The sequence below is a fragment of the Crocuta crocuta genome, unplaced genomic scaffold (genome assembly GCF_008692635.1).
Source record: "Crocuta crocuta isolate KB4526 unplaced genomic scaffold, BGI_CrCroc_1.0 scaffold24, whole genome shotgun sequence".
In the NCBI taxonomy this organism is placed as follows: Eukaryota; Metazoa; Chordata; class Mammalia; order Carnivora; family Hyaenidae; genus Crocuta; species Crocuta crocuta.
In genome coordinates, this window is record NW_027530974.1 from 3832306 (window position 1) to 3845484 (window position 13179).

General features: G+C 45.0%; 1 long non-coding RNA gene across 1 annotated transcript; it reads right to left on the minus strand.

Moving 5' to 3' along the window:
* Positions 1-8512: 8512 nt before the first annotated feature.
* On the minus strand, positions 8513-12795 carry LOC144236363 (uncharacterized). Its single transcript, XR_013336491.1, has 3 exons — positions 12660-12795; positions 9407-9598; positions 8513-8793 (listed from the first exon to the last, which is right to left on the minus strand). It is a non-coding gene; the product is annotated as an uncharacterized LOC144236363 (long non-coding RNA).
* Positions 12796-13179: the final 384 nt, after the last annotated feature.

The window sequence follows — 13179 nt, forward strand, 5'->3', positions numbered from 1 at the left end:
CCCTATATGTTTCCCCTCCCAGGTTTGCCACCTCTAATGGGGTTTATCCCTTTTCCTTTGTTTTGTCACTTCTCTACACATTTTTTGTTCTTTGTTAAGATGATGTTTAAGCCTAAATTCAAACCATTACCCCCCATCCTGAGTTACTCATCACTGAGTTTCTCCCCTGTGATCACATTCTGCACAAGTGAGTAAACTCTTTTCTTTTGTCCTGTTAATCTATCTTTTGTCAGTTTAATTTCCAGGGCCTCAGGTGAAGAACCTAGTAGTTGAGGAGAAAAGTTTTCTTCTCCCTATAGTCTGAACATCAAGAGGCAGCATCCCTGGGAGCTGCCTGTCACAGCACCATAAGACACCTTCAGGTGGAGCTGTGGATGCTGGCCTTGTACCTTCCCATCACACCACTGGCTAAGTGGACAGAGTGGGCCACAGAGCATCCTGGAAGCCATTCTGATACCAGGCATCTAATAATACCTTAGACATGCAAATCACGGCAACCCATCTAAACATTCTACATTAAACTGAAAGATGTGTCCCCAACTCATATGCCCCTCATCTGGATCCAAAAATGCTAGTAGATGCTCTAACACCACCTCACACAAGTGGTCTTAACTAATTGTGGTTAAAATGCCTTACTCCTGGGGCGCCTGGGTGTCTCAGTGGGTTAAGCAGCTGACTTAGGCTCAGATCATGATCTCATGGTTCATGGGTTCAAGCCCTGCATCAGGCTTTGTGCTGTGCTGACAGCTCAGAGCCTGGAGCCTGCTTCGGATTCTGTGTCTCCCTCTCTTTCTCTGCCCCTCCCCTGCTCACACTCTGTCTTTCTCTCTCTCTCTTAAAAATAAACATTAAAAAAAATAAAATGCCTTACTCTTGAAGTTATACCAAAGCATGACTATGAATCAGAGGGGTCAAAGAAGACGTAAGCTTCAGTAGTTTCACTATAAATCTGCCTTGGGGCAAAAGTCACCATTACTGACTGGGTTGATCCAAAAAAGGCCATAAAGGGAAGTAAAATTTGGAAATGGTCTTAAAGNAATTTTATTTATTTTGACAGAGAGAGAGAGAGTGCGAGCAGGGGAGGGGCAGAGAGAGGAGAGAGAGAGAATCCTANTTCTCTCTCTCTCTTAAAAATAAACATTAAAAAAAATAAAATGCCTTACTCTTGAAGTTATACCAAAGCATGACTATGAATCAGAGGGGTCAAAGAAGACGTAAGCTTCAGTAGTTTCACTATAAATCTGCCTTGGGGCAAAAGTCACCATTACTGACTGGGTTGATCCAAAAAAGGCCATAAAGGGAAGTAAAATTTGGAAATGGTCTTAAAGACCAGGTCATTTCAAAAAGTGGAGGTAGGGATAGAATGAATGTTCCAGGCAACAAGAAGAGCACAAGCACTTTTAAAGGAAGAAATTTTGGAAGAATTTTCTTTAGAGCACTGGTTTTAAAATATGATGGTGATGGTAGTGGTGATGATGGTCACGGTAAAGATGGTGATGGTAATGATGGTCATGGTGATGGTGATGATAATGATGGTGAAGACAGTGATGGTAATAATGAGATGATGATGATGATAATGATGATAAGGATGGTGGTGATGGTCATGGTGATGATGGTGATGGTGATGATAATGGTAATGACGGTGAAGATAGTGATGGTAATAATCATGGGTGATGATGGCAATGACAGTGATGATGATAGTGATGATGGTGAAGATGGTAATGGTAATAATGATGGTGATAATGATGATAATGATGATGATGATGGTGCTGATGGAGATGATGGTGATATTGTTTTGCTGTGGAGATCTTTGCTCAAACATTATGTTGTGGAATCCCAATATGTAAACCAAGTAAAATTACAGTTTCTTAGCTAGATTTGGAGCAAAGGGCCCAGGGAGGGCTCTGTTGTCTCATCTCACATCAGTCCAGGTAGCTCCTAGAAGATATTTGCAGAAAATAACTTCTTTAGGTGAATAGAGAGGAGGGTTCAGTCAGTTAAGCATCCAACTTTGGCTCGGGTCATGATCTTGCCATTCATGAGTTCAAGCCCCACATAGGCTCTGTGCTGACAGCTCAGAGCCTGGAGCCTGCTTCAGATTTTGTGTCTCCTTCTCTCTCTCTGCCCCTCCCCTACTCATACTCTGACTCTCTTTGTCTCTCAAAAATAAATAAATGTTTTTTAAAAAGTGGTTGGAGTCAGATTGTTTCTGGACAAGGAGTTTGGACCATGGTTGGGAGATGTATATAGATGGTGTCAAAGCAGGGGTCAGGTAAGATTCCTTCACCAGGGCTGCACCAAAGGTCTGGAGGAGGTCATGCTAGGTGAGTAACAACAGTGAAATGGAAAAGGAAAAGATGGCCTCCCTATAACAAAAGGAAGAATGAGCAGAGGAATAAAACCAAGTAGCCAAATGTAGCCAGTGAAAAGGAAGAGCCAGGTGCTNAAGCAGGCTCCATGCTGTTAGTGCAGAGCCCCACATAGGGCTCAAACTCACAAACCGTGAGATCATGATCTGAGCCGAAACCAAGCCACTCAGGTGCCCCAAAAGGTTGTTATTTTTTAATTTTACATGGTAAAAGGTCCAAAGACAGAGCATCATGGTTCTCAGTTGGAAACAAGAGAATGGATTTTTTGGTTGTCACATTCCTGGGGCTGCTAGTGGCATTTTGAGGAGAGAGGTCATGAATGTTAAAGGTCTTAAAATGTTGGCTGCAAATCATCACAGACTCGCCTGTTCAAAAAGTGAAGAGCCTCCCTATTGAGAAACATCAACTTATCAGCTCAGTCACAGAATCACAAAATGGCTCTTCCATTTCTCCGAACAAGAAGGTCGAGGGGAGGGGTGCCTGGGTGGCTCAGTCGGTTAAGCGTCTGACTTCAGTTCAGGTCATGATCTCACGGTTTGTGAGTTCGAGCCCCGCGTTGGGCTCTGTGCTGACAGCTCAGAGCCTGGAGCCTGTTTCAAATTCTGTGTCTCCTTCTCTCTCTCTGCCCCTCCCCTACTCATACTCTGACTCTCTTTGTCTCTCAAAAATAAATAAATGTTTTTTAAAAAGTGGTTGGAGTCAGATTGTTTCTGGACAAGGAGTTTGGACCATGGTTGGGAGATGTATATAGATGGTGTCAAAGCAGGGGTCAGGTAAGATTCCTTCACCAGGGCTGCACCAAAGGTCTGGAGGAGGTCATGCTAGGTGAGTAACAACAGTGAAATGGAAAAGGAAAAGATGGCCTCCCTATAACAAAAGGAAGAATGAGCAGAGGAATAAAACCAAGTAGCCAAATGTAGCCAGTGAAAAGGAAGAGCCAGGTGCTTCAATGAATCCAATATTTAAAAAAAAAAACTTAAACATTTATTTATTTTTGAGAGACAGAGAGAAACAGAGCACAAGCCAGGGAGGGGCAGAGAAAGAGGGAGACACAGAATCCAAAGCAGGCTCCAAACTCTGGGCTGTCAGTATAGAGCCCGATGCAGGGCTCGAACTCCTAAACCATGAAATCATGACCTGAGCCCAAGTCAAATGCTCAACCAACTGAACCAGCCAGGTGCCCCATGAATCCAATTTTTAAATGCTGAATCCTATGAGTGCTTTTTAAAATATTTTTAAGATTATGGCAAAATATACATTAACATAAAATGTATCTACAAGTGCTTTAAAATTTTTAGTGTTTAATCCAATGAAAAGATACTTGCACAATACAAAGAATTCAAACAGCACAAAAGGATCTACAATGAAAGTTAAGTTTTCCTTGCAGCTTGTAGCCTTGAGCTCCTTGAGCTCCAGTGCCCAGAGGCAAACCCTAGGACAGGGTCTTTCCAGAAATATGTGACACATAAACAAACAGATATATGTTTTAAATTTATTGTTTCCACATTACATTGCTGTCTTTTGTTTCTTTGTTTTTATTTGTTTGTATTTTTCCACCAAAAAAACTAATCAAGTTTGCTCTTTTGGAGGAAACTGATGGGAAGGAGAACACTCAGAATAGTGAAGTTCAGAGTAACTTCCATGTGGCTGGAGAGAAAGCAGATAGGGATGAAGGAGCCAAACTTTGAAGTCAGATCTGGAGCCAAGCACTGGTTCTGCCACTGGCTCGTGGAAATCCTTGGGCACATTCCTTGACCTCTTTGAGGCTCAATTTATTCATTCTTTCAAAATGATTATAATAATGCCTTCCTGGGGTGCTTGCCTGGCTTGGTTAGAAGAACATGTGACTCTTGATCTAGGGGTCATGAGTTTGAGCCCCACGTTGAGTGTGGAGATTACTTAAATACATAAAATTTTTTAAAAAGTGCCTTCCTGTTAGGAGACCCTGGGCTGCAAACAGCAGAAAGCTCAATTAAACTGGCTTAATCAAAAGGCTGTATTATTTTTTTTTAATTTTATTTATTTTGACAGAGAGAGAGAGAGTGCGAGCAGGGGAGGGGCAGAGAGAGGAGAGAGAGAGAATCCTAAGCAGGCTCCATGCTGTTAGTGCAGAGCCCCACATAGGGCTCAAACTCACAAACCGTGAGATCATGATCTGAGCCGAAACCAAGCCACTCAGGTGCCCCAAAAGGTTGTTATTTTTTAATTTTACATGGTAAAAGGTCCAAAGACAGAGCATCATGGTTCTCAGTTGGAAACAAGAGAATGGATTTTTTGGTTGTCACATTCCTGGGGCTGCTAGTGGCATTTTGAGGAGAGAGGTCATGAATGTTAAAGGTCTTAAAATGTTGGCTGCAAATCATCACAGACTCGCCTGTTCAAAAAGTGAAGAGCCTCCCTATTGAGAAACATCAACTTATCAGCTCAGTCACAGAATCACAAAATGGCTCTTCCATTTCTCCGAACAAGAAGGTCGAGGGGAGGGGTGCCTGGGTGGCTCAGTCGGTTAAGCGTCTGACTTCAGTTCAGGTCATGATCTCACGGTTTGTGAGTTCGAGCCCCGCGTTGGGCTCTGTGCTGACAGCTCAGAGCCTGGAGCCTGTTTCAAATTCTGTGTCTCCCTCTCTCTCTAACCCTCCCCTGCTCAGACTGTCTCTATCTCTCTCTAAAAAATAAATAAAACATTAAAAAAAAAAAAAGAAGGTCGAGAGGGTAAATGAAGGGCCTCCCCCCAGAGCTGATGGAGGCTGCAGGGAGCCAGGCGGAAGTGGTAGACTGGGACCAGTCATGCACTCCTACGGTTTCGTATGCTCCTTAGAACGGTATCACGTATACCAAGAACTGAAGTTTTCACACATTTGTTTATGCTTCTTATCATGATTGGTATTTACAGTCATCCAAAGTCAAATGAGAAACATGCCTAACTGTAAGTGAAATGACTTAAACATCGCAGAAAACTCATATGAGAATAAAAAGTTAACATACTAAAACCTGAAGTGTTAATAGATAGGAAGTTAACTTGATTCTAGTGGGCTCATTAACATGCAATGTTTAAGTGACTCCGTTAATTTCAGAAAAAAATTGGTTGAGTATTAGGCCAAACAGCTCTGGGAAACTTACAAATTACAAATTACACACTTAGAATATATTATGCAAATCAGGTTAAAACATGGATGATCAGAAGCATGAGTAAAACTCATTGAAATAGAGAAGCCAAAGAAATTCAAAATAAAAATAGAGACATCCATCCTTAAGGCTTTTTTATTAACTCCTCATCCCTTTGTTATAAGAAGGAAGGCCCCTTCTGACTTGATTTTTTTTTTTAAGCCAAAACCAATATGACTTATCTCCAGTGGGGTCCCAGAGAGGGCTGAAGTGGGGTTCAGACAGTGGAGCTGTGCCATGAACATGTGAGTCCAAATCTTGGCCCAGCAGATTCTGTCCTGGATAACCAGAGCAATCCAGTGAGCCTTTGTAGGCCTCCAGGTCTCCACACTTCGGGTAATGTAGCCATCCCATCAGGCTGTGTGAGGTTGTGCAATGCTGTGATAGTGTTTAGCACACGATGATTCACAAGCACTGGCTGTACTAGATATCAATCTAGCCCTCCCTTCTCTGGGTGGCTGAATCACTTTGGTTAAGCAGGTCATTTGAATCTCACTTGGCTTTATTTTTTCCACTTTTGAAGCAAGTCAGTTGTACTCAGACCTCTTAGACTCTGCTAGAAGGCACACATGAGAAAGAAAAATGAACCAGGCAAGCAGGGTAATGTTTTTTTCAAATTAATTGCAAGTTCATCCCATCACCATATTTCAATTGTGCTGAAAAATGCAGCCTAAGGCAGTACAGAATTTGATCCTTTCAGGTTAGAAGGCATTTTTCTAGGAAGTTTCCATGGCTGCATTTAAGCCTCTGAAAACCCACTGTGACTTTACCTCAATCAAGTCAATCTCCTTCAAAAAGCTGAAGAAGAGTTAGGGGAAATGTTTCTAAAATGCTTCTGCTCTTTTAAAATACTTTAAAACCTAAGTATTTTTGTAACACTTTAACGTATTATATGTGATGTCTCTACTCTCTTAGGTTCTGTTTGGGCCTAAGAATTAAACTGGCAAAAGACAGATTTACAAGAGAAAAACATAAAAAGTTTATTTCTCGTTGGTAGTTTCATGTGCACATGGAGGCTTTCATATATAAGAAATGAAGACCCAAAGAAACAGAGAGCTTATGTACCATTTTAGCAAAGAAGGATAAGTCAGGGGGATGTGGCAAGACAAAGGAGAAAAGGGTCTGGGCTAAGGGGGTAAACTGTGGGAAAGTGACCCAGAAATACATGGGGAAACTAGTGGAAGCTAAGGGGTAAACTGTGGGAAAGTGACCCAGAAGTACATGGGGGAAACTAGTGGAAGCTAAGGGGTAAACTGTGGGAAAGTGACCCGGAAGTACATGGGGGAAACTAGTGGAAGCTAAGGGCTATTTTGTAGGTTTGATTGTCCAGATTCAAATTGGTGTCAACTCTGTCTCAGTGATAAGAATGTTCTCCTTTTCCTGGTACAGGAAATCTATGGCATGCTTTTGGGTAGAAAGGAGAAGGGCAGACAGCCCTTCCTGTATCTGCTGTTTCTCAATTGCCTTCACCTTAAAGCAATCAATGTGTCTGCTACAGTCTGCATGTTTGTGTTCCCTCAAAGTTCCTATGCTGAAATCTAACCTCCAATGTGAAGGTATTAGGAGATTGGGCTTTGGGGGGTAATTGGGTCATGAGGGTAGGGCCCTTATGAATGGGATTAATGCCCTTATGAAAGAGACTCAAGACAGCCCTCCTGCCCCCTCCACCATGTGAACCCTTTCAACCATGCGAGGACATGTGGGAAAGACAGCCATATGGGAAGCAGGCTCTCACTAGATACCAATTCTATTGGAGCCTTGATCCAGGACTTTCTAGCCTCTGGAACTGTGAGAAATAGTTTGCTGCTCATAAGTCTGTTTTCTTTTCTTCATTATGGCATCCTAAACAGACCAAGACGATGCCAAGGTAGCATATTTTGGGGTGATATATTCTGATCACCTTCATAGTTTCATGTTATATTAATACCAACTTATTTACCAACTAGTTTAACCATCAAAAAAGAAAAACAATGGTAATCAAGGAATGATATTATCTTTATTTTTTTAAGTTTATTTACCTATTTTGAGAGAGAGAAGGAGAGGGAGAAAGAGGGAGCAGGGGAGAGGCAGAGAGAGAGGGAGAGTGAGAATCCCAAGCTGGGAGCACAGAGCCCACCCAATGCAGGCCTTGAACTCACAAACTGTGAGATCATGACCTGAGATGAGATCAAGAGTTGGACTGACTGAGCCATCCAGGCACCCCTGGTATTACCTTTAAAAGAAAAAAAAAAGGGGTGCCTGGATGGCTTAGTCGGTTAAGCGTCCGACTTTCACTTAGGTCATGATCTCACGGTTCGTGGGTTCGAGCCCCCCGTCAGGCTCTGTGCTGACTGCCCGCTCAGAGCCTGGAGCCTGTTTCTGTCTGTGACTCCCTCTCTCTCTGACCCTCCCCTGCTCACGCTGTCTCTCTCTCTCTCTCTCCTAGAAATAAATAAAATATTAAAAAAAAGAAAAGAAAAGAAAAAAAAAGATTTAATTCTGAGGCACAGTCTCAAGAACTAAGAATCAAAAGAATGTTCTTATTCTAGCTCAGTTCTTGCCTTGAGTAAAAAGTTGGGATAACTTTCTTTTCCTCTTTGAGTGTCAGTTTGCACATCCAAAAAATTTGACTTTTAAACTAGCTAAATTCTTTTGAGTCCTTTCTAATTTTTCCTGTTCTATCATGGTTTTCCTGTTCTATCATGGTTTGGTGGTGGTACTTATTTATTGTTTGTTTGTTTGTTTATTGAGAGAGAGTGCAAGCCTGAGGGGGGGAGGGGCAGAGAGAGAGGGAAAGAGAGAATCCCAAGCAGGCCCCGTACCATCAGTGCAGAGCCCGATGAGGGGCTCAAACTCACAAACCAGGAGATCATGACCTAAGCCAAAACCAAGAGTCAGATGCTTAACCAACTGAGCCACCCAGGCGCCCCATAGTTTGGTGGTTTTAAGGTATTTTTTAAAAATTTTTTTTTATTTTATTTTTATTTCTAGGAGAGAGAGAGACAGCATGAGCAGAGGAGGGTCAGATAGAGAGGGAGACACAGACTCTGAAACAGGCTCCAGGCTCTGAGCTGGCAGTCAGCACAGAGCCCGACGCGGGGCTCGAACCCACGAACCGCGAGATCATGACCTAAGCGAAAGTCGGACGCTTAACCGACTAAGCCACCCAGGCGCCCCAGTTTGGTGGTTTTAAAGCACACTTGCAATTTCTCGGACACTCTTCCATCAAAAGGAATCTAATTCCTCTCTCTTCAGACATGTTGGCACTGGTGATTCACTTCTGAGGAAAAGAATGCAGAGGAGACAGCATGAGGCTTCTGAGGCTAGGCCATAATGTCAGGCAGCGCCTCTGTCTCTCTCTCTAAGCAGAGGTACAAGACGCCCAGAAGCCACTCTGCTGGCCATCACACAGATGCCTGAGAACCACCAGCAGATCCAGCCTGGCTGGTGGATCCTCCCAGGCAGCACACGATCGCAGCTCCAGCCTTCAAGCTGCCACAGCTAGAGCCTTGCTCGCCTTGTAGATTCAAGCAGAAAACAAATGCTGCTGTTATTGTACTAAGCAGCTATGTTTGGGGTGGTTATATGCAGCAGTAGGTAACCAGAACTGATGGTAAAGCTAGGAGCCTCTGAATGCCTGGAGTAAACATTTTAGCCATCAAGGAACATGATACTGGAGTTGGGCTGAACACAGGTCAGTGGGGTGGCCCACATTTTAAGGTTATTTTGCATGTTGTGTCATTTAATGCTTGACTTCAGGCATCTAGATCCGAGTGTAGAGAAGACATGGGGAAAGTGAGCCTGGGACCAGAGACTACCCACTGCGTCCACCTCATTCAGGAGGCAAGCAAGAGGACCCCAAATGCCCTGTGGCCCCCAAGTGGAGTGCTTACCTCTCCTGCTTCTGAAGTCTTCCCGTGGCTTCTGAGGAACAGCACTCCCCAGTGTTCTCCAGCCCTTCTGGCTGCTCATTCTCTCTCCCTTGGCAAGCTCCTCTTTGTCCTCCTGGCCTTCAAACTCCAGAGTTGCTGACAGCTCAGGCCTGGGCCTTCATCCTCTTCTGAGTTCTAGGCCTATTTCTCTTTCTGTGGTATAATAAAAATATGTATTTGGCCTTTGTCCCCAGTCCTGGCACAGAACTCCTAGAACCCTGGGAATTTCCTGAGTGATAGGAGTATCTTTGCATCACACCTATGTATGCTAATGAGGTGATTTAGGGTAAGGTCCCTAGATGGCGTTAAGATAGCCCAGGGAGGGGGAAGGGGCTGGAGACTGATGTCTACCCAAACTCTTAAACAATAAGCTTCAGAGAGCTTCCAGTTGGTGAACACATTGATGTGCTGGGAGGGTGGTATACCTGGAGAGGGCTGCAAAGCTCTGTACTCCTCTCCCCATATCTTTTTCATTTCACTGTTTCTGAGCTGTATCCTTTATGCAACTAGATAAACTGGTAAATGCAAGCAAAGTGTTTTCCTGTGTTAGGGAGGAAGAAGCACTTTTCCTCTACCCTCTTAGGTTTAATGACTGGGGTGTGCAAGTTAAACTGACAAAGACAAATTAGTATGAAAAAAGGTTTATTTCATATGCACGTGGGCATTTCACAAGAAAGAAGTGAAAACCTCAAAAGGCTGTTAGGTCAAGAAGCTTATACATCTACCACCTTAACAAAGGGCAATAAATTGTGGAAAAATGACAGAAGGAAAGGTTTTTGGGCTTCTAAGGGCAGTAATTGTCGGAAGGTAAGTATATGAGGGAAATGAATGGAAGATAAAGGTTATTTAGTCAGGTTTATATAGGTTATAAGGTTTAATAGTTACACAGACTTAAGTCAGGATCATCTCCAGTGTCATTTCTGGTGATCAAGAGAGGGATATTATAATTGGGTATTTATGTTACTGTTACAAAGGGAACATTATGCCCTGCTTTTAGGCAAAAAATGAAACAATAGAGATCTTGAGCTTGCTCTCTTTGCTTCCTCAAAATAATCCTTTATGCCACAGTGGCTTATTTGGGATAGCATATTCTTATCCCCTTCACCTGAATTCTATGAACCACTCTGGTGGATTATTGAACCTGAAAGAGGGGACTGTGAGAGCACCCAACTTTGTAGTTGGGTGGGCCAGAGTGTGGTGGTCTGGGCATCCATTTGCAGCTGGCATCTGAAAGGGGGCAGTCTCCTGGGAGTGAGCCCATTAACCTGCAGGGTCTGATGCTAACTCCAGGCTGTTAGAATCAGACTCTAATTGTTGGATACCCAGGGTGGTGTCAGAAAGAACCAGAGAACCTATTAAGCTCAAAATGCCATAGATGAGATTCATGATCTCACACGCCTTCCATTCTTTTGCTTGGGGGTCACTGCCCCAGTGACTGTTACTGCCTCTAACAACTGCTCATATCCAAGTCTGAAAGGCACTGCCACCCCTTCAACTCCCCCCATATGGGTCCATAATCAGGTCACGCTGGTTTCACTCCAAAGTAGCTCTCAGATATGTCCACCCCACTACCATCACCACTACTTTTTTTTTTTTTAATGTTTTATTTATTTCCAGGAGAGAGAGAGACAGCGTGAGCAGGGGAGGGTCAGAGAGAGAGGGAGTCACAGACTCTGAAACAGGCTCCAGGCTCTGAGCTGGCAGTCAGCACAGAGCTCGACGCGGGGCTCGAACCCACGAAACGCGAGATCACGACCTAACTGAAAGTCGGACGCTTAACTGACTAAGCCACCCAGGCGCCCCACCACTACTCTTGACTTAGGTATGATCACCCTTCACTTGAAAGACTCCTAGCTATCTCCTAATAGATTCACCCCTCATTGCCTCTATCCCCCACACTCTGCTCTTCATCCTGCTTCCAGACTGATCTTTGAAAACTTAAATCTGGTTAATCACACCTATGATTCAAAATCCTTCAATGGTTTCTCATTGCGCAAGGCCCTGAGTAGCTGGCCCCTTCTCCCCCCTGCGCAGGCTTCTTTCAGTCCCTCCCTAGGCCTCACATTCCCTCCCACATGGGGCCCATACAAGTATGGGCTGAAATGTTCCCGGCAGGCCTCGCTGTTCACTGCCCCTCACCTTCCTCCAGGAGAACTCCCTGGCTAGGCTGCATCTTTCTTAGCATCTGCCAGAGTGGCTGAGTCTTTGTTTGCTTTTTGGTTAATGTTGGTCTTCTCCAATATACCGAGAGCTCCCTGAGAGTGAGGTCCTCTAACATTTTCTCCAAAAGGAAGAGGGAGTCGCTGGGCCCAGGGCCCTGGATGGCCCTGGGATCAATGCCTCCTTAAGTTCTACTCCTTAAGCACCTCACCTCCTGGAGTCTGGTCCTGCAGTGGGCACACAGCCCTGATGAGGGTAGTAGCCCAGAGGATCACCACAACATCAAAATCTCTTTGAAATCCTATTTTAATCTTCCAAATAATCTGTAAATTTTGTGTTTAACTCCACAAAATATAAATGTTTAGCTACATGTAAAAATAACGTCTTCTTTCCCAAATCTTGGAGTTGCTCCAGGGAGACACACCGGGAGTATCAGGTGCCTCTTGTGAGCTCCCAAGTTGACATGCAATTATGGAATTCTATATTGGGCACCCAAGGACCTACTCACCTTAACAGGAGGATGGCAGAGCCCCTTCCCCATGAACACTACCCCCAGGCCTGGCTTCCTAGTGATGGGAGAAATCTTCCTTCCTAATTGCCGGGGTTCAAATCCCACCACACCTAGCTATAAGACCTGAGCAATGAAAACTTTCTATGCCTCTATGTCCCACTTGTAGAGTAGGGATGATGCTCTGAGAATAAGATCAGGCAAGGAGGGTCGACTCAAATCAGCACTGTTGATGGCTGGGGGGAGCTCAATCAAAGTTAGCGATTAATGTGACTCTTACCCTCTACTCTCCATCCCATACCTGCCCTCTCACCAAAATTCCCTAGGGGCTGGCCCCTTTAAATTCTGCCAGACCATAAGGTATTTTAGCTACTATGCCTCAGTTAAATGACTCGGGGAAGGTTGGCTTTATTATTTTTTTTTCCTGAAATACTGCATCTATGTTTCTAGAATCCCTAGCTTTTTACACAAGTAACTCCACACATCCACACAGGTTTATACGTAGGTCCCAAAAATGCGGTCCTTGGAGCCCAGCATCAGCCTTACCTTGTTGGAAATCCTTTCAGCAACACGGAATCTGAAACTCCAGAATGGCCCCCAGAAATGTTTTTCCAACCCCTCCAGGTGACGCCGACGCGCGCTGATGTTTGCGAACCACTGACTTTGATCAAGGTAAAGTTAGCCTTAAAAACAGACAAAACCAAGAACAAAACCCCACTACCGAAGGTCCCCCCAGGGCCCAGGTTCCGCGTTCCCCGGCAGAGCCGCGGGTCGACCGCCTCGCAGCCCCAGCCCCTCGGGGCCGCGAGGAGCGGCGGTGCGCGCGGAGCCCGTCCTGCGGGGCCCCAGTCCTCGGGTCCCGGAGCGCGGCGGGCGGGACTGGGGGAGGAGCGGGGACGTGCTCCCGGGCTCCGCGNCCCCAGCCCCCGGGCGCCGCCACTGCGGGAGCGCCTAGGCCAGCGCGTCGGGCCCGGGCGGGCTGGAGAGCGGGACTGGAGCCCGGGCGCCCTGAAGTTTGGGAAAGAAGGAAGAGAAAGCGAGGGAGGCGCTCGGCCCTCTCCGTCCG